Source organism: Pan troglodytes, chromosome 5 (genome assembly GCF_028858775.2).
Source record: "Pan troglodytes isolate AG18354 chromosome 5, NHGRI_mPanTro3-v2.0_pri, whole genome shotgun sequence".
NCBI lineage: Eukaryota > Metazoa > Chordata > Mammalia > Primates > Hominidae > Pan > Pan troglodytes.
Genome location: NC_072403.2, coordinates 91,426,605 through 91,447,481, shown reverse-complemented (window position 1 = coordinate 91,447,481; position 20,877 = coordinate 91,426,605). Strand labels below are relative to the sequence as shown.

At 39.6% G+C, this 20,877-nt stretch overlaps 1 long non-coding RNA gene and 1 pseudogene across 10 annotated transcripts in view; one reads left to right on the top strand and one right to left on the bottom strand.

Moving 5' to 3' along the window:
- LOC104006895 (uncharacterized) overlaps window positions 1–20,877 on the bottom strand; it is a 102,753-nt gene that overhangs the window by 76,524 nt on the left and 5,352 nt on the right. The window lies entirely within an intron of this gene.
- Window positions 9,274–9,552, top strand: LOC129144295 (acyl-CoA-binding protein-like; annotated as a pseudogene).

Below are 20,877 nucleotides of genomic sequence, written 5' to 3'. Positions count from 1 at the left end.
AAAATTACATCCCCTTTCAAGGTAACCCTATCTATACTATCTCCTTCTGGGTCCTAGTAAACGCTCCCTTGTATCCCTTTAGGCCCAAAGATATTGACAACCTTTTTGTTACTATTCTCAGGATATTACACTATCTTTGGTTTCCTTACATCCTGCTCACATTTGTAAATAGTTTATTTATTACACATATCTTGACCTTTTACCTAATGCATGCCATGTGTTTCTTGCCATGTGGCCATGGGTGGTTGCCGTGACTAATTCAGTCCGTCAGTGGGCAATACAATTATGTTCCTCTTAAATTCTGTTACAAGAAAAAAAGTATATACCACATAACTTGTAAAAGGATTTGTTGGACCAACACTTGTCCAATATGGTAGCCACTAGTCACATTTGTCTAAATTTAAATTAACTGAATGAAATAAAATCTGAAATTTAATTCTCAGTCACATAAACCATATTTCAAGTTCTCAATATTCACGTGTGTCTAGTGGCTACAACATGGGACAGGGAAGACATCGGACATTTCCATCATTGCAGAAAGCAATGCTTTAGACAGTTATTTGTATAGTAAGTATGCAATTTAAAATCTACACTGGGACAACATTTATAGTTTTGAAAACTATTTATAAAATGAAAATTATTTTTCTTATATTCATTATCCTATAAAATCATGCCATTCAAAAATTATTTTCAAAAATAAAGTTTTTCTTAAAAATTATTAATAAATACTATATATCCGATTTATGTAGACTGAAGCAAAATTTTTGTAAAGCTTATTTATGTTGAGTATCTGAACATTAAAAATAATATAAGCATAATGTATTAGAGTGATTTCAAACATACCTGCTATATTAGTTTCCTGTGACCGCCATAACCAAATACCACAAACATGGTGACTTAAAACAACACAAATTGATTCTCTCACAGTTCAAGGCCAGAAGTCCAAAATCAAGATATCAGTGCTTCCCTCAGAGGCTCTAAGAGATTCTGTTCCTTGTCTCTTTCAGCATCTGACAGATGCCAGCATTCCTTGGCTTGTGACTGCATATGCCTCAATCTTCACATGGTTTTTCTTCTGCCTGTGTGGCTCTCCTTTGTGTGTCCCTTATAGGAACACTTGTCATTGGATGAGGGTCCCCCTAGGTAAGACAGGTTGATATCCTCATCTCAAGATCTTTAACTTAGTTACATCTGCAAAGACCCCTTTTCCAAGTAAGGTAACATTCACAGGTTCTGGGAATTAGGATATAAGCATTTATTTGGGGGCCACTATTCAACCCACTGTAAGGACCAAGAGTTTTTTGCATATCATATTTGCTTGTGGCTTCTCTAATCAAGAGATGAGGGTAAACCATATCTGGTCTGATCTTGGGACTTGTTTTGACCAATAGAATACAGCAGACATGACATTCTAGGACTTTTGGGTCCAGGCCTGCAATGGTCACATAGCCTCTGCTTTTGATCAGAGGGAAAAACAGCTGCTATGTGAGGAAGTTCACTTACTGTCCTTGAGAGAGTGGCCACATGGAGAGAAAAAACCTCTGATGCATGAGACACTATGGAGAGATGTAGAAAGAAGCCCAGCCAGCCCCTGAACTACAGGTAAAAACTGGAAGAACAATGGGACTATTTATGGAAGTTAGAAGATCAGTAAGCAAATTATTATTGGAGGCTGGAGAAGAATGCCCAATATTAAGCAGTGAGGAAACATTTGAAAAAACTATTAAGTGCAAAAATATAAAGACAGAAAATATACCTAAGGATTTTGTGGATCTGGCTAAGCAGGTTTCCAGGCAATTTTTTTTTTTTTTTTTTTTTTTTTTTGAGACAGAGTCTCGTTCTGTCACCCAGGCTGGAGTGCAGTGGCGCAATCTCGGCTCACTGCAACCTCCACCTCCCGGGTTCACGTCATTCTCCCGCCTCAGCCTCTCTAGTAGCTGGGACTACAGGCGCCTGTCACCACACCTGGCTAATTTTTTTGTATTTTTAGTAGATACAGGGTTTCACCCTGTTAGCCAGGATGGTCTCGATCTCCTGACCTCCTGACCTCGTGATCCGCCCGCCTCGGCCTCCCAAAGTGCTGGGATTACAGGTGTGAGCCACCGTGCCTGGCCTCCGGGCAAAATTTTGCATGTGCAACTGGCTTCTGATATGGTTTGTCTGTGTCCCCACCCAAGATGTCCCCTCATCTTGAATTGTAACTCCCACAATTCCCACGTGTTGTGGGAGGAACCTGGTGGGAGGTAATTGAATTATGGGACAGATATTTCCTGTGCTGTTCTCGTGATAGTGAATAAGCCTCATGAGATCTAATGGTTTTAAAAACAGGAGTTTTCTTGCACAAGCTCTCCTCTCTTGTCTGCTGCCATGTGAGATGTGCCTTTCACCTTCTACCAGGATTTTGAGGCCACCCCAGCCACGTGGAACTGTAAGTCCATTGAACTTCTTTCTTTTGTTGCAAATTGCCCAGTCTTGGGTATGTCTTTATCAGCAGCATGAAAATGGACTAATTGGTACTGTTGAAAAGATACCCAAAAATGTGGAAGTGACTTTGGAACTGGGTAACAGGCAGAGGTTGGAACAGTTTGGAGGGCTCAGAAGAAGACAGGAAAATGTGAGAAAGTTTGGAAGTTCCTAGAGACTTGTTGAATGGCTTTGCCAAAAATGCTGATAGCAATATGGACAGCCTGAAGCGGTCTCAGATGGAAATGAGGAACTTGTTAGGAATGAGAGCAAAGGTGACTCTTGTTATGTTTTAGCAAAGAGACTGGTGGCATTTTGCCCCTGCCCTAGAGAGTTGTGAAACTTTGAACTTGAGAGAGATGATTTAGGGTATCTGGCAGAAGAAATTTCTAAGCAGCAAAGCATTTAAAAGGTGACTTGTGTGCTGCTGAAGGCATTTAGTTTTATAAGGGAAGCAGCACATAAAAGTTCAGAAAATTTGTAGCCTGACAATTAGATAGACAAGAAAACCCCATTTTCTGAGGAGAAATTCAAGCTGGCTGCAGAAATTTGCATAACTAACTAGGAGCCAAATGTTAATCCCCAAGACAATGGGGAAAATGTCTCCAATGTGTCAAAGGTCTTCATGGCAGCCCCTCCCATCACAGACCTGGAGGCCTAGGAGGAATAAGTGGTTTCATGGGCAGGTCCCAAGGTACCTGTGCTGTGTCCAGCCTAGGCTGTGGCTCAGGCTGTGGCTTCAGAGGGTGCAAGCCTCAAGCCCTGGCAGCTTCCATGTGGTGTTGAGCCTGCCAGTGCAAAGAAGTCAAGAATTGGGATTTGGGAACCTCCGCCTGGATTCCAGAGGATGTGTGGAAACACCTGGATGTCCAGGCAGAAGTTTGCTGCAGGGGCAGGGATCTCATGGGGAACTTCTTCTAGGGCAGTGCAGGAGGGAAATGTGTGGTTGGAGCCCCCACACAGAGTTCCTACTGGGGCAACACCTAGTTGGGCTGTGAGAAGAAAGCCACCATCCTCCAGACCCCAGAATGATAGATCCATCGATCGCTTGTACCATGCACCTGGAAAAGCCACAGACACTCAATGCCTGCCACGACAGCAGCCAGGAGAGGGGTTATACCCTGCAAAGCCACAGAGGCTGAGCTGCCCAAGACCATGGGAAACTACTTCTTTCATCAGTGTGACCTGGATGTGAGACTTGGAGTCAAAGAAGATCATTTTGGAGCTTTAAGATTTGACTGACCCACTGGATTTCGGACATGCATGGGGCCTATAGCCCCTTTGTTTTGACCAATTTCTCTCATTTGGAATGGCAGTATTTACCTAATGCCTAAACCCCCATTGTATCTAGGAAGTAACTAACTTGCTTTTGATTTTACAGGCTCATAGGTGGAAGGGACTTGCTTTATCTTAGATGAAACTTTGGACTATGGACTTTTGAGTTAATGCTGAAATGAGTTAAGACTTTGGGGGACTGTTGGGAAGGCATGATTGGTTTAGAAATGTGAGGACATGAGATTTGGGAGGGGCCAGGGACAGAATGTTATGGTTTGGCTGTGTCCCTACCAAAATCTCATCTTGAATTGTAACTCCCATAATTCCCATGTGTCGTGGGAGGAACCTGGTGGGAGGTAATTGAGTTATGAGGGCGGGCCTTTCTTGTGCTGTTCTCGTGATAGTGAATAAATCTCGTGAGATCTGATGGTTTTAAAAATGGGAGTTTCCCTGCACAAGCTCTCTTCTCTTGTCTGCCACCATGTGAGTCGTGCCTTTCACCTTCCACCATGATTGTGAGGCCTCCCCAGCCACATGGAACTGTAAGTCCATTAAACCTCTTTTTTTGGTTACAAATTGCCCAGTCTTGAGTGTGTCCTTATAGCAGTATGAAAACAGACGAATACAGCCTCTTATATTACATATTATAAGGTATTGCATAAATGATATTGACTAAGCAGGAATGATTCCATTTTCAAGTCAAATGTAGAGAAAATATTTCCAACTGAGGACTTGCTGAGTAGGAAAATAAAATATTTTCTCATTCCCACATTCTTGAGTTAGAAAAATGTTCTAAAAGTGAGAAAGGGCCCCAGGAAAAAGATAGAATTCAGGAATTGTCAATAAAACATGGCCTTAGTTAAAGATCAAATCAACAGTGTAGTTACAAGATCCCTAATTTAACTCAGTGCCTCATCAACCTTCTCAGCTAGACAAAACAGCTTGTAAGAATTTTAAGAATATTATTCCACAACACTCTGACTCAAAGCCTGCATTAGAGAGGGGCTTGTCTTGAAGAGATTTGTATGTGTGACTTTTTCACTTATAATAAGATTTATTTTGGATTTCGGATTTAGAATTTGATACACAGGAAGCACATTAAATTTCTTAAGGTATTATATCAGCTTGAACTAAAAAGGACATGGAAGGTGAAATATGATAAAAGGTCTTTTTTTTTATTTCATTTTTCTCTGGGCCCTCAACTTGCTTTGCAAAAGGTAGACTGGGACAGCTACATGATGGCAAGCATGGAAAATTTCCTATGAACAAAGGAAATATGATTCAGAGGGTGGAGCCCAGAGCCCTGCAAACAGAAGTATAAGCTATTAGAAGCAATGGATTAGGTAATCACTTCCATATAGCAAAACTGAACCTGAATCAAGAAACATTCCTTGCCTTCAGATTAGGGGACACTGATAAGATGAGCCTGGCTGTGTTTCAGAATTTCTATTGACTAGTGACTGCTTTGTGCCTTCATTTCTCCCTTTTATAAATGAATGTCTAATGTGGTTATTCTAGTCTGTCTTAACATTATATTGTTGGGCATGGAGGTACAGATAACTTGCATTTTTGCTTCACAGTTCATATCAAAAGGAGCTGCACTTATGAAATTTCATGCACATCTGTATGATCCCAATGTAGATCAAGAGATACTGGGCATAGGATTTGATATTATAATTTGTTGAGACTTTGGGAGTCTTTGGAACAGTTGACTATAGTTTGCATATGGAAGTAATGTGAGTTTTTGTGGCCAGAGGGCAGACTGTGGGAGATTGTATGTAACTACAGCCAGTAAGAATTATTCATGCACTTGCCAGTTCTCTGACCGAGAGAGCACATCTGTTTACTCATACCTTGAATCTGCACTGAACTTGTGATTTTTTTTGACAAGTTTAATGCAGCAGAAGTCATATGCTTGGATTTTTGAGCCCAGACATTCAAATGTCATATAGCTTCTGTTTTCACTCAGAGAGGAAACAAGCAGCTATATAAAGAATCCATGTAAAGAGAGAGCATGTGCAGAAAAAGAGGCCCCAGAGTATAAAAACCTGTGAAGGGAGAGATAGAGAGGATCAGCCAGGTCCCAGCCACTTCAGTCAAACATTTGAGAAACGTGACACGTGAGCAAAGCTATCATGGATTCTCCAGTCAATGCACATGTTGCAGAAATGAGCTTTCCCTTTTGAGCACTGCTTAAATTCCTGAACAGCAGAACTGTGAGAGTTAAATGATTGTTTTAAGCCAACAGTGTGACACAGGTTCACTGTGCACTGGTTACCAACTTGTCTGAATCCAGTGAGATAGAACTGTCACATACAAGTTCCATGAAGCAGGCTTATTACTTACAGATAGGGAGCAAGGGACAATAGAAGCCTAGGATTCACTATGAGCCAGTCCCCTCTCTACAGGGGGCAGAGGGATATCATACACCCATACCTAAGTAAATGTTTTATTTTAAAGAGTGCAGTTTACTCTGCTGGGAATTACCAGTAAAGAAAAGAGAAGGTATGGAGTCCCTAGTAATTGTAGAGTTTACAAAAAGTAAATTGATGATTGCTATTAAATAAATTATGTATCACAAAACAACATCAAATAGTTGAATAAACACAATGACTGAGGAGTGACAGTGAGCAGGAGATTCATGTCTCTGTTAAATAAAATAAAGATGATTTTTCTTATAAATGGTCTTTTTGGAAAAACTTGATGCAAGTAAACATGGACATTTTTGTCGCTTCTTCCTTGAAACCATGCACATATGCAACTGAGACACAGGCCATGATGCAGGTTAATAATGCAAATTATCAAGCTCATTCTCACTACTGAGAATCATAAAGATGCAGAGAGAACACACATCTTAACCGACTGGAACTTCCTAGCATGGTTTCCGGTTAAATATTCTAGTTAAATAGATAAAAACCTTTGATAAAAAATTATTTCATAAGTTTGTCACTTGTACAAAATAACACACCTATGCCTTCAATATTTCTTACTGATAATCTCTTTTCTTTTCCTCTGCCAATATATCATATTTCAATTTTGACATTTTAAACCCTTTGGTTTGATGAGGGTTTTTTCCACCCTGGAAAAATGTGTGTAGTTGGATTCAAGAAGAGTAAAAGGTTTGTTCTTGAGTACATTGGGAGAAAGGTGATAGTGGTGAGAGATAAGAGGAGAACTACCAGAGGGATATCCTGTAGGCAGGTGTGTTTTAGGAAAGAGAACATATGGAGGGTAGGGACCTGGATTCTTTAAAGAAATTATTTATTAATTTCAACTTTTATTTTAGGTTCGGGGGTACATGTGCAGGTTTTTTACATAGGTATATTGTATGATGCTGAGGTTTAGGGTATGAATGATCCCATCACTCAAGCAGCGAGCATAGTACCCAACAGGTAGATTACTAGTGGTCTCTAGTGTCTATTGTTCCCATGTTTATGTCCATGAGTATCCAATGCTTAGCTCCCACAATGCTTAGTTCTCACTTATAAGTAAGAACATGCTGTATTTGGTTTTCTGTTCTTGCCTTAATTCACTTAAGAACCTGGATTCTTTAAAGCCACCCCCCATGACCCCACCCAACATGGTCTCTTAGGGCAAGTCGGCATGTACTCTGATATACCCAGACTCGTTTGAAGAGTGCTACTTTACATTATCTTACATTTGGTAATCAAGCTTTTTAATTGTTTATCCACAATGAGTTAATAGCTACTACACTGTCATAGCCTGCAGTGTTGATGTATTCATTTCTGCCCAGGAAGGCGAGAGTATTTTGTGTGATTCTCATTTTTGTGACTTTAAATTAGATGAGACTTCAAATTTACACATTTTCTTCCATTGCTCTGTGCTTTATTACATGGTTAAGTGCTTTAAGATTTATTAAATCCAGGTGTTTTATTTCTCAGTAATCACCAGAACTCACCTGATTTGATTATGCCAATCTGTTATTTTTAAGAATTTTTTTTTAAATATTCTTTCCCAGTTAATATTGTATATGTGGCTTTCTTGATTTAAAAATATATTAAGAAATGTTGTAATTTTATGAAAGATCATGTGAAAAAGTTTACTGAAGCATTTTTTTTCCTTATGCTATTAACAAAGATTAATAACAAAGAATGTATTCTAGAGTAATATTTGGGGCAATTTCTAAAACACATTTCTTGCAGTGATCTCTACACTTTCCTCATGAATACAAAGCAATGTGTTTCTGTTTTTCTGGGCATAGAAGTGGATAGCACAATGATGTAACTCCTTATTCACAACATCATTGCAGCTCCATATTAAAAACATTTTTGCTTAAATAATGAGCATTTTTGCTTATCCATAAAGAACCCACATGAGACACAAAAAATGTTTTTCCCAGATGGTCCTTTTTGCATGAAAATTACTAACCCAGACATCAAAAGCAAACAATAAAGTGTTGAAATATGTAATTTGGGCCAAAACAACAGAGTCTTGAACTTCCACGGGCTTTGTGATTTTAAGAGAACAGCTGGGTGTGTGCAGGCAGTCAGCCCAGCTATGACTCTGAACCTCTGTTGTGTTTCTTTTTCTATACAGTCACTATGGGTACAGTTTCCTTCTTTTGGAAATGGAAGCATGGTTATAATAATTCTTGAACTTGAGAAAGGCATAGGCATTTGCTTACCTTTTATAAAAGGGGTAAATCATTTTTAGTATTTATGGTGTAATCAGTTGTTTTTGTTTGCCTGCTATTCATTTGCATTTTTGCTGGTAAAATAACCAATATGTTCCTTGGGGAACTACCCCTTTCTCCACAGACTCAGCCATGGGTGTCCCACAAGACACATAGCCTTGATTTCAAGTTGTCTAGGAATCAGCCATATATAATATAATCACAACCTCAGTCATTTCCTCAGGATACACCCACAGCGCTGGAGGTACTGGTCCAAGGAAGTTTTGGTATCAGCTGTGCACTAAGTCCAGAATGAGTGCTTCCTCCATCTGATTAAGGCCCTGACACTGAATCAGGGTCACCAATGCAGACTCTTCTCCCTTATCACAAATTCTATCTTTGGACTTAATTACCATTGCTGGTCATCTTCACCAGGGCTTTGGAGGCCCATCAGGCCATTTTGACAACTCTGAACTTGAGAGTGGGAGTCTGAACTGGACACTCACTTGAGGAGGGCTATGAGACACCATCTACTCAAAGGGCCAGAGCCCTGGTCGAGATCCCACAAAGATCCAATTATCTCCCCTTATCAGCTCATGGATGGTTATTTCCTTTACATTTATATCACACAAGGAACTATTTGGGGATTCCCCCACCCACCCCGAAAAAGAATCCAGCTCCAAAGGTAAGCTGACATCTCTGTTATCAGAGACAGAAAACTATCAACAATTTTTAAGGAATCTGTTACCAGTTTAAAAGAAAATAGTACTATATATACATATATATAGTGCATCTTTAAAAGAATTAGGCAGAGTATACATATTTAATTTTAAAACTATGATGATTGCTTCCTGCTCGTGTCCTCCTCCACGGGCTCCCTGGAGTCCTTGCAAGCTGGCCAGGATGTCTCAGGCTGAGTTTGAGAAAGCTGTGGAAGACGTTAAACACCTTAAGACCAAGCCAGGGGATGATGAGATGTGTTCCTCTATGGCCACTACAAACAAGCAACTGTGGGCGACATAAATACAGAATGGCCTGGGATGTTGGACTTCAAAGGCAAGACCAAGTGGGATGCCTGGAATGAGCTGAAAGGGACTACCAAGGAAGATGCCATGAAAGCTTACGTCAACAAAGTAGAAGAGCTAAGGAAAACACACGGAATGTAAGTGACTGGATTTGGTTGCCAGCCGTGTGTTTATCCTAAACTGAGACAGTGCCTTGTTTTTTCTAATACTGCAGATGATGGAAACTAGGGAAAATAACCAGTTAACCCAGCTCCTCAAGGCTGCTCACCATAGGGCTCTAACAGATTAGGGGCTAAAACGATTACCGACCTTCCTTGAGTAGTTTTTATCTGATATCAATTAAAAGTGTATTTGTGTTAAAAAAAGAAAACTATTATGAACGCAGGTTTTGGATAATTAAGAAGCAACCTCAACAAGTTTCTGAGATCCATTATTATAGAAGTATGGAGTAACAATTAACAGGGCATTCTAGTTAACAGAAGCCTGAACACAAGATCATTTCTTGTATTTATTATGTATTTGCATGCACATTGCAAGATCTGAAGAAATTCACTAAGTAGTCATAACCTTTGCTTTCTAGGAATCTAGACTATGACGTTAAAAGAACGGCATTTTCATGATCACCCCAGTGTAAACCTGACACTCCCCATCATTACTAACATTCTTTCAGATAATGGCTGAATTTCCTCCCACTTTCATTGTGGGTATTGGCAGGGCAAAGAGTAGAAAACAACAACTTAGGGAATACACAAACATGGAATTGGGATTTGCAAACCATATTCAGGAAGAGACAGCTTTGGCTAGAGCAATAGTTTTAATGATTTAATGGTTTTTAATTTTTTTTAAGGGCTCTGTTTAGATGTTTCAGGATTCTTTGAACTTCCCATGGCACACGGGGAGTGGGCATCAAGTGGATGGGGCTGTAATGTTTTTAGACACTACAATGAACTGAATGATTATATTTCTCCCCAGACTCATATGTTCAAATCCTAACTCCAAATGTGATGGTATTAGGAGGTGAGGCCTTTGGAAAGTGATTAGATCATGAGGATGGAACCCTCATGAATGGGACTAGTGACCTAAAGTAACCCCAATTACCTCTCTGGCTTTCTGCCATGTGAGGATAAAATGAGAAGTCAGCTGTCTGCAACCTAGAAGAGGCCCCTCACCAGAGCCCAACCTTGCTGGTACCCTGTGTTAGTCTATTTTTGCATTTCTACAAAGAAATACCTGAGGCCAGGTGATTTAAAAAGAAAAGAAGTTTAATTGGCTCACAGTTCTGCAGGCTCTACAGGATGCATGGTGCTGGCATCTGCTTCTGGTAAGGAACTCAGGAAGCTTACAATCATGGCAGAAGGCAAAGAGGGAGCCAGTGTTATCACGTGTGAGAATGAGAGCAAGAGAGAGAGAAGGGGGAGGTCCCAGATTCTTTTAAACAACCAGATCTCACAAGAACTAAGGGAGAACTCATTTACTACCAAGGGGATGGTGCTAAACCATTCCTGAGGGCTTCGCCTCCATGATCCAATCACCTCCCACCAGGCCCCACTTCCAACATTGGGAATCACCGTTCAGCATAGATGTGGAGGGGACAAATTTTCAAACCATCTCATATCCTGACCTTGGACTTCCAGCCTCCAGACTGTAAGAAATAGATATCTGTTGTCTATAAGCCACCAATCTATGGTGCCCTATTATAGCAGCCTAAACTGGCTAAGACAGATGCTATTTTTTCCATGTTCCAAGTTTCTTGCTCACCATCCTCATAATTTGGAACCTTCTTTTCTAATTACGGATATATTAACAGCATATACTAGGAGGCTGTCAACTTAGGGCCTATCTTTTTAAAGTGACCTTGAATATGTTTTCCCTTATCTAGAAGGATCTCTATAGTGAGTTGTTTCAGACATGTGGGCTCTAGAACTAGACTGATGGATTCAAATACTGCCCTGCCACTAACTTGCTCTTTTACTTTGAGTAAGTTAAATAACCTTTCTGTGCCTTAGTTTTCTCATCAGCAAAATGAAGTTAATATTAGAATCTCTCTCATAAGCTTGTTATGGGAATTAATGCACTAATACAGGAATTGGCAAATTTTTTCTGTAAAGAACCAGATACTAAATAGTTTAGGCTTTGTGGACTATGTAGTCTCTGTTGCAACTACTCAAGTACGCCCTTGTATTAAATAGAGTGGAAGCAGCCATGGATAATACCTGAATGACTTGGCGTGGCTATGTTCCAATAAAATCTTACTTACAAAAACAGGCAGCGGGCTGAATTTGGCCTACAGGATGTAGTTTGCCAATCCCTGGAATACTTGTGCACCAAAACTTAGGACCATTGTAAGAACTCCAAAAATATTAGTTTTTTTTTTTTAAATCATCGTGGTCATTGTCATCATCAGCAGCAGCATCATCATATACTCATATACTCATTCAACAAAGGATAATAAATCCTATGTGCTAATTTTACTGGGTAGTTCTCAGTGTTGTTCAGACTTTGCTACTTCTATGCATTTCCTACACTCAGGGCTCAGGTTCTCAAACCTTCCACTAAACTTCCTCTACCGGCAGAAGGAGTAAAACCTCATCCCATGGTTCTGGGGCTGGCAATAGCCCTAAATGCAGAACATGCTTTTCAAGTGTCAGAATTTATCTTAAAAATCCATGTAGTGTTTGCATTTTACTCCATAGTATATTTATGTTTCCTTTAATACAAAAAAATGACTGAAACCATTCATCATTGAGTAAAACTGACCATGTTTACCAAGCATCTTCTGGTTTTCCATCACATGTACATTTATACAAATTTGAGAAACGAGGCCTATGATAACAGGAACTTAAGCTTTGAGGTAGGTAATCTGCTTAGAGTTTAATAGCCTTGGTATTCTCTGTGGGTATTAGATCTTTCTTAAACACAAAGTAAGGGAATAAAATTAGATAACATAGACACCAAAAAGTTCACTGAAAAATTTAGGCAACTCCATTCATTGTCTTTCACTTGGCAGGTGACAAACTACGTGTCTGGACTCCTGCAGCTCTGATCTTACCCTCATGGCTCAGGAGTGTTGACGACATACAGGAAATCAGCATGTGCCCATTAAGTCATATAAAAAATAAAATTATAAAAAAAATGAAAGAGAATGTGTGTGAAGGAGACTATGAGCTGAAGCATATAAAATTTTCAATATTTGAACATTTGTGGCAGTTTCTATGGTTCAACCCAATACTTCTCCAAAGCTTGTTAACCAGCAATGGGCATAGCACTGATTTTTAAGTGAAATATTACCACTGTAGGTCATAATAAGAATAGCACTTTTGGGCTGGGCACAGTGGCTCACACCTGTAATCCCAGCACTTTGGGAGCCTGAGGCGGATGCATCAGGAGGTCAAGAGATCAAGACCATCCTGGCCAACATGGTGAAACCCCATCTCTACTAAAAACAAAAATTAGCCGGGTGTGGTGGTGCATGCCTGTAGTCCCAGCTACTCGGGAGGCTGAGTCAGGAGAGTTGCTTGAACCGGAGGCAGAGGTTGCAGTGAGCCGAGATCGTGCCATTGCACTGCAGCCTGGCAACAGAGAGAGACTCTGTCTCAAAAAAAAAGAATAGCACTTTCAGACTCTGTATAAAAAGTGCCCCCAGAATACAGAATATGGAAATAGAAAGCAAAAGTTAGTGGGTAATGCTGAAAACAATCAGAACAGTAGCCTAAGGGTTTGAATTGTGATCAAGGTTCATAGTCAGAATAGATATAGTTTCAGACATTTTTGAGAAATGATCCTTGTGGGTGCTTCTTGATCCAGCAGGTGCTAAGAAATAAAACATCAGGACCAAAAGAATTAGCCTTGAGCATTGTATGAAAACACTTGGAAAGATGAAGTCCCCTGTGTTCTTCATGGCCATAAGCAAAGTGCATTTATTCAACCATTTTATCAGTGTGAGGTGGAGAGAAGCAGATGTTGTTTCACTCTTCCTCTGTTTTAATCAGTTGCCAGACAATACTCTGAAGACATATGACAAATTTCTGTTAGCATTTCCCTTAGTAGCCAGCTTAGCACCCACAGCAGACTTTTCAGACTCTTATATTCTAACCAAGATACATTCTTTCCTAAGTCATTTAAATTCCAGTTCTTATCTCAAATCTTAAGTTTTATATAGGGGTGAATAAACTGGTGATGAAACCACACAGATAGAGAAAGTAACCAAACAATAGCACCATTGACATATGAAGAGTGTAAGTATGAAATATGCATGAAATTTTGCAAGTTAGGGTAGATCAGCCCTATATGAGTCTTCAGATATTAAATTCCCGAGTCTAGATCTGGAGAAATAGAAGCTCAGAATGAGAATTTGGGTAATCAAGGAGGAAAGCAGAGCATTTCTAAGCACATGTGAGTGTTTCTACCTGTGGAATGACACACTTTATGTAGCCTTGGAGTTTAGATTTGCTGCCTTCATTCTGTCTTAGATTGTATGACTTGAAGCTTCAACTGACAAGGCAGGCGGAGAAAAACAAAACAGTTAAACCAATTTCAGAAGAATATGTGAAAAACTAGTCAACATTTTCTGATGGAAATAACTGTCAAGTTGACAAGAAACTTGGCCTCCTACTATATCAAAAATTTGATCCGAATGGAAAACATTTTCTAATTAAAATTCCTAAACATACACAGAAGTTAAAAAGGATAGTTTTAAAAACCCACCTATATTCAGTTTTCAAAATGTTTCCCTTCTTGCTTTATCTACCCCTTTGGTTGTTGAGGTGTTTTAAAACAAATCGCAGTTGCACATCATTTCACTCCCATCCATACTTGGGTCTGCATTTCTTAAAAATTAAGGATATTTTCTTTTATAACTATATTGCCACTTGGGAAAAATTTTAAATGATAATTTATCACTAAAAAATGTGTACTGACTGTTTATCTTCCTCCTCCTTGCAAAAATGCATATAATAGGAGAAAAAGAAAAATAAGGGTAAGAAAGCAAAGTGAAGCCAGGAATAAAAGTATTGAATATCAGTGTATACAGAAGGTCCCATTCTAATCTTAAACCCAGTCGCTTGCTTCACCAGGACCAAGGCAGGAGGGAAACTCTGGCAGTCACAAGATTTAGTGTTTATGAAGGGGAACAGCATCATTTCTCTGGAGAACATAGCTTTTCCTGTCTGTAAGCTGTGTGGGGAATTTCTCCTGGATGTCTTCATGAAGAAGATGGTATGAGATTTATTGGCCAATATATTTTACAAAATCCCCACAATAAATACAAAAGAGGTTTTGTGCCACTCCTTGTTAGAGTGTCCTCGTTGCATACCAAGGTCTAACGCTGAATCCAGCTGAGTAAAAGTTGTCTGACAAGGGGCCAGAGCCGTGTGTCTTGTCCACCTGGTGGCTGCCATCCCAAGGTACAGCAGAAAGCCCATTCATTTAAAATAAGCTTTTAAATCTCCCTCTCAGACTCCCAGTGTCCCAATTCCCCCATTAATAATACAGCCCTAATTTTAAAAACTTGAATCCAGCTGTTACTACTTTTAAATGCTGTTATCCATTGCAAGTCAGTGTGACACCAAATGTATCTTCCATGTTCGTTCATCATTTGTGAGTTTGGCCCAGCCACTGGGTTTTTTTCCCCTGTTGTTCAGGAGGGTTGCAAATGGCAAAAGCAATCAATCTATGAAGCAAATCAATGTGAACAGCTATTGCGGGGAGAGATAACCCTGCAGCTATCTGCTATTTTTTTTTTGAAATAGAAGCTGAGCTTGTCTTTGGATCTAATGACTGGAATACCCATGGACTAAAGGGACTGTCTCCCTTCAGCTTTTAGAAAATTCTCATACTCTGGGCCAGCTTAGCCGATAGTTTCCAAGCTGCAGGAACAGCTTGAGGCTGAGGGCGGTGGTCCTGCTCCATCAGTCGTGGGAACCAGGTGGCTCCCGGCATCCTCGGCTCTCTCACCTCCACGCTGCTGCCGCCGCATTGATCCTCGACTAGCGCTCTGACTCCTCAACACTCTACCACCTACCAGCGATATATCTGAGGATGGTGCAAAATGGAATTTATTTGTGCCCTTGGTGTGTGTAACACAGCTCATCATGCTTTTAAAGATCTCCTCCTGGTTTCTGCTAACAGCCTTTGCTTGCTTCCTGCAGTTCTGTTCATCACACAGCTAAATAAACCTGCTTGACGTTGCCATCTCTCAGGAGTCCAACCAGAAAACACACTGAAATCATGTACTTAGGTGAGATGACATCAAGGAACAATGAGATAAAACAACTCAATAACTAGGAAAAAAATTTTGAATGCACAAATATTTTCTTGTCAAACTTTAAAAAGAGAAAGAAAACAAAAATATTTTTAGAAATTTGAACATACCCACAGTGGTAAAATATGTCCTGCTCCCACATTGCATATTTTCCTGGGCATAACATTCCTATTTTAAAATCATAGCAACAGATTCAAGAAACAAATGTCTTTGAAAATTCCATTTCATGGAAGTGTCACTGTATGCATTTAAACTTTTTTCCTACTGAAAATTATTGCAAACAGCATGAAAAACGTCAACACAGGAAACAGAATAAAAGTAATGGATGATCTTAAAAAAACAGAGGGATAAAAATGTCCGTGAAATACTATGCTCAAATGACTAATGTTAATATTTAGGTTAAATTATTCCCTGTAGGCAAGAAAATAAGTAAGATGCCCACAGAGTAATACATAAAATAATAGTAGCAGGGAAAATAAAGTTAGAAAAGTCAGTAATATATCCAGATCATTTTAGAAAGCTGACAGAGAGAATATCCAACAATAAAATAAAATTTGTTCATATTGCAAAAGAACAGAAAATTTCAGATTATTGTTGATTTTTCCACTATACCAAAAACATTATTAGATGTTTTATGTTGCTTTTGGCCTGTAATATCCAGATTATCTGTTCTATTTCCTCTATCACTTTGCAGATGTCTCACTTTTAATTCTGTCACTCTCTCCAATGTATATACTCATTCACTTATTTTTAGATTTCTATGTATAATTAAACAGTATTCATTCATTTTCCTAAATACAGCCTTTTCTTTGGAATCTTTACCATTAAAAAGTCTAGATGTTGAATCCTACTTTCCTGTTTTCCCGTCGACATTTGCTTTCCTAGATTCCAAAATAGCAAGTATGTCAGACGTACCTCACAATTACTCCATTTTAATTGAAGTCTTCCTGTTAGAATTATGTTCAGTACCCTGGGAGTTACAGTACAATGAAGAAAGTCACAATTAAATAAACAAAATAAAAAATAAACTGGAGGGTAATATGTAGATATTTGTCTGCAGGAGGTGAAGTCCAAGCTCCCTGTTAAAGAACAGGAAGGATTTAAATGTAGAGAAAAGGGGAGGCTGTTTCTATGTACCAGGCTGTCACTGCTTATAGTTGCTTACAGCCAATTCCCATATTAATCTCCTTATATCTTTGTATGTATATCCTAATAGTCCTGTTTCTCTGGAGAACCCTAACTAATACAGAGAGTGAGCTGTTTATCATTATCAGAAGGGCCTTACAGTGACATAGCCTGGCACATAGAAGGGGTGTTATGTATACCACTTAGCCGCAGAGGGGAAACCTAGACACTGGAGGGATGCCTGGCAGAGAGAGGGATAGAAACAGTTTTTCTTTGCTTATGATCGATGATCATAAAAGCCATACTGCTGACAAAGTCCAGCGCCAGCTCTAGAAGCTGTTGTATCCAACCTGCCCTCTTTAGTTCCACTGGGAGAAAGCATGGTCATTTACTCACTAAATATACCCCAAACCACACCAGAAGAAATAGGACCCTGAGGTCAGGGCCCATGATGAGCCACTCCAGGGGAGCCCTGAGCATGATTACAGTGTTTGGTAATGAAATGTTCCACACTACTCTAGATGTTACATTGCATATTGACTACCCAACTCTCAACACACAGAGAGCCCTTCTGGAACTCATCAGCATCTCCATCTACCATCGCTGAGTCTTTTTCATTCTAATTAAGGGTTTCCAATTCTTAATTGCCTAAATCTCTCTGAGGGAGTCTCAATACACAAATCACAGATTGATTTGTTTGTAGTGGGACAAAATTACTGTTTTCCCCATAGTTTTAAATTCTCCTCTAAAGATCTATAAGAACCTGTGATTGGGGTCATTCTTTATATAAAGTAGTAGTGTATTACAGGAGGGAAGATTCTGAACAACCCAATCCATCTGTAGACTCACCATAGCACAGGATACCAAGGTTTACAACCAGGCTCCAAGAGTGGAATAAAGAGAGGAATGAAGATTAGAGAAAAGCCTTTGATTTTCTACTCAATATTCGAAGAAGTGAGGGTGAACATTCACTCTTCCTTTAAAATCAAGCCCAGAATCCTTCGTATTTTTGTCAGTGGCCATAGAGTATATTAACATCCTGGAAAGTCAGTTGTTCCAAGGGCACTTTCTAGATCCTCTTGGCCAGAAAACTGTCTTCCTTAAACCCAGAACCACAGCTTCCACTGCTTAATCAATAATAAATGATTGCCTCCATTCTGGCAGAGCTAGATGTCTGTAGAACTGATTGTCATGAAGAAAAACCTTTATCATTTTTTCTCCAATTTTTCCAGCTATCCAAGGACATTTACATTCTCAGTTACGAGTAGCAAGGCATGGGGCTATTATTTTAAATTCTGGGCATCGTTCTAGAAATACAGGAATTAGGAATAATCTTCTGTGGAAGGATGTCTAAGTATTGCAGGGGTTATTCGGACATCAGTGACAGCCTGGTGCATACTTCTAGTCGAAATAGTTAAGAAATCATATACTAGCTTCCATTGAGTTGATCTAGCTAGGGCCTTATTTTCATATCCTACCATTTTGAGAGGTAGGAGTTCTTTAGAAAAAGATTGGTTCTAAGTGTCAGAAATGACAACTCATGTCAATCTGTGTGCTAACTTCCATCAGAATACCTCTTGTTTTAGTATTAGGTATGGTTGAGTTGCACACAATTGTCATATGACTCAGTCATCCTAATGATTTTTCATTCATTTTTTCTTCTCTCTCTTTTAATGGTCAACTGATTAAAATAAGATGAACACAGAGCCTCCCAGCAATGAGTATCTCTGGGTGCACTCAGCTCCCTGGCTTCTGCTTTGGCTTATCATCTAACAATGCCTCTGACTCAGACTGTCTCCCACCAAGGCTGTATTTTGGCTGCCTGTTTCTACTATGTGAACAAGACATTGGATGTGCCCAGATCCCAAGGGCCTTTCGCTGCCCTAGACACTCCTATCTAATCAGTATGAAAAATGTCCAATGTAGTAAATGCCACTTTAATTATAAGCTTGCTTCAACTGGATTAGAATCAAAATAAGCATGCTTAAGACAAAAATTAGATCTGAGAAAGCAAAATTAGCAAAAGAGCTTCAGGGACAGGAATCCATTTCTATTTCAAGATTAAGTGATTTTCTTCTGTAATTCTCATTTTAATATTCTCATTTCCACCATAAACCTACACCATCATCCAATGCCATGCATTTTTACTCAAGTAATTGTATTCTTCTTACTTGCCTTTCTGGTATGACTTCAGGTACACTGCCTTTCTGCACTTCAGGGAACCCCTAGTTTTGGGTGCAGATGCTAAGCGTTAAAGCTATAACAGTAGAGGTTAGTAAGCAGTGGCAACAGTGGCTTTAGAGTTAGACTTGGTTTAAAATTCTGGCTCCAACACTTGTTAGCAGTATAATCTTTCACACCATATTTACCCCTCTAAGCTTCAATTTCCTAGCTATAGAATAGTAAGAATAATAGTTATTTTGCAGTGTGATTTTAAAGACAAATCAACCAATGTTGATAATGCCTTTGGCAAGAGGCCTGGCGAATGTAGTATACCACCTGACAAATGCTACTTGTTGATATGAGTAGGAAGATGCTCACCAGATCCATGTGTAAATCTGGAATCAGGAAGACTCAAGCTCCGATGCCATCTCTAGCACTTAAGAGTTGTGAGGCTCTGGGCAAGTCACTTAACCTCTCTTTGTTTTGCTGGCTCTTTTGCAAAGTGGAGATAAAAACAGCTGTCTCACAGGTGGCATTTCTGGGTGCTGTGTTGATTAATACAAGCTTCTTCTAAAAGTTAAGACTCAGCGGTATTTGTTTATAATGAATAAAGTGACCACCACCCGCCTTTGAAATACCCTGCTAATGAGAAAGAAAACATGACCATCATCTAAAGCTTTCCAGCGGCAGGTATTCTTGTTCTGTCCTCATGGCCATAAATAACACCTTCTATTCAATTTGTCCAAATTGTTCCCTACCAGACTTCCGACTACAGGCCAGGATCTCTGGCACTAAAACAGGCAGAGTAATGAACAAAGTGTTCTCTGCTTTTTATGCATTCTACAGATTTGGAGTACAGTAGGAGGGTAACCAGTGCAGCTGAGCCTAGGTCAAGGATGATAAGAGACTCCAAGAAACCACAGCGGTCTATTGTTGAAAATGTTGAAGAACCAGATACCTCAGTTATTCTAAAAATAGGGGTCTTTTTCTAAGCAGATATAAAAATACCGTCTAGAAACCAGCTATATCATAACAAGATATATAGAAGACAGAGTGTGATGGTTAATTTTATGTGTCAATTTGACTGACACATTAAGGGATGCCCAGGTAGCTGGTAAAACATTTCTGGGTGTGTCTGTGAGGGTGTTTCTGAAAGAGAATGGCATTTGAATCAGTGGACTGAGGTAAAGAAGAGCTGCCCTCATCAATGTGGGCAGCATCATCTAATCTGTTGAAGACCTAAACAGCACAAAAAGGCAGAGGAAGAGCGAATTCTCTCTCTCCCTCTCTCTCTCTATCTCTCTCTCTGTATGTCTCTCTCTCTCTCCATGAGCTGGGACACCTGTCTTCTGCTCTGAAATACTGGAGTTCCTGGCCTTCTGACTCTGGGACTTATGCCAGCAGCTCCTATTGTTTCTCAGGCCTTTGGACCCAACCTGAATTACAGTCTGAATTTGGAGTTCTCCATCTTGCAGATAGCATATGATGGGACTTCTTTGCTTTCATAATCATGTGAGCCAATTCCCATATTAATCTCCTTATATATGTATATCCTACCGGTCCTGTTTCTCTCGAGAACCCTAACTAATACAGAGAGTGAGATGTTTATCATTAGCAAAAGGGCCTTGTGGCAGGTATACTATTGTCCCTAATTATTTCCTGCTACTCTCTGTAAGAAGAGTATACTTCTCCACCCCATTGATGGCAGGTTTGGTCACATGACTTGATTTGGCAAGTGAAATATGAGCAGTATGCCACTTGCAAACAGAATCTTTGAGAGCCACTGGTAATTCTTTGCTCTTAGACATTTCTTCAAAACATCTTCTGTAATGATGTCCTTATGCAGACCAGAAGTCCCTGTTGGACTTAACTGGACTCTTCTTGAAAAGGTTGCAAAGATAAGCTAGTAGTATGTTTAGCATTTCACTTTACAA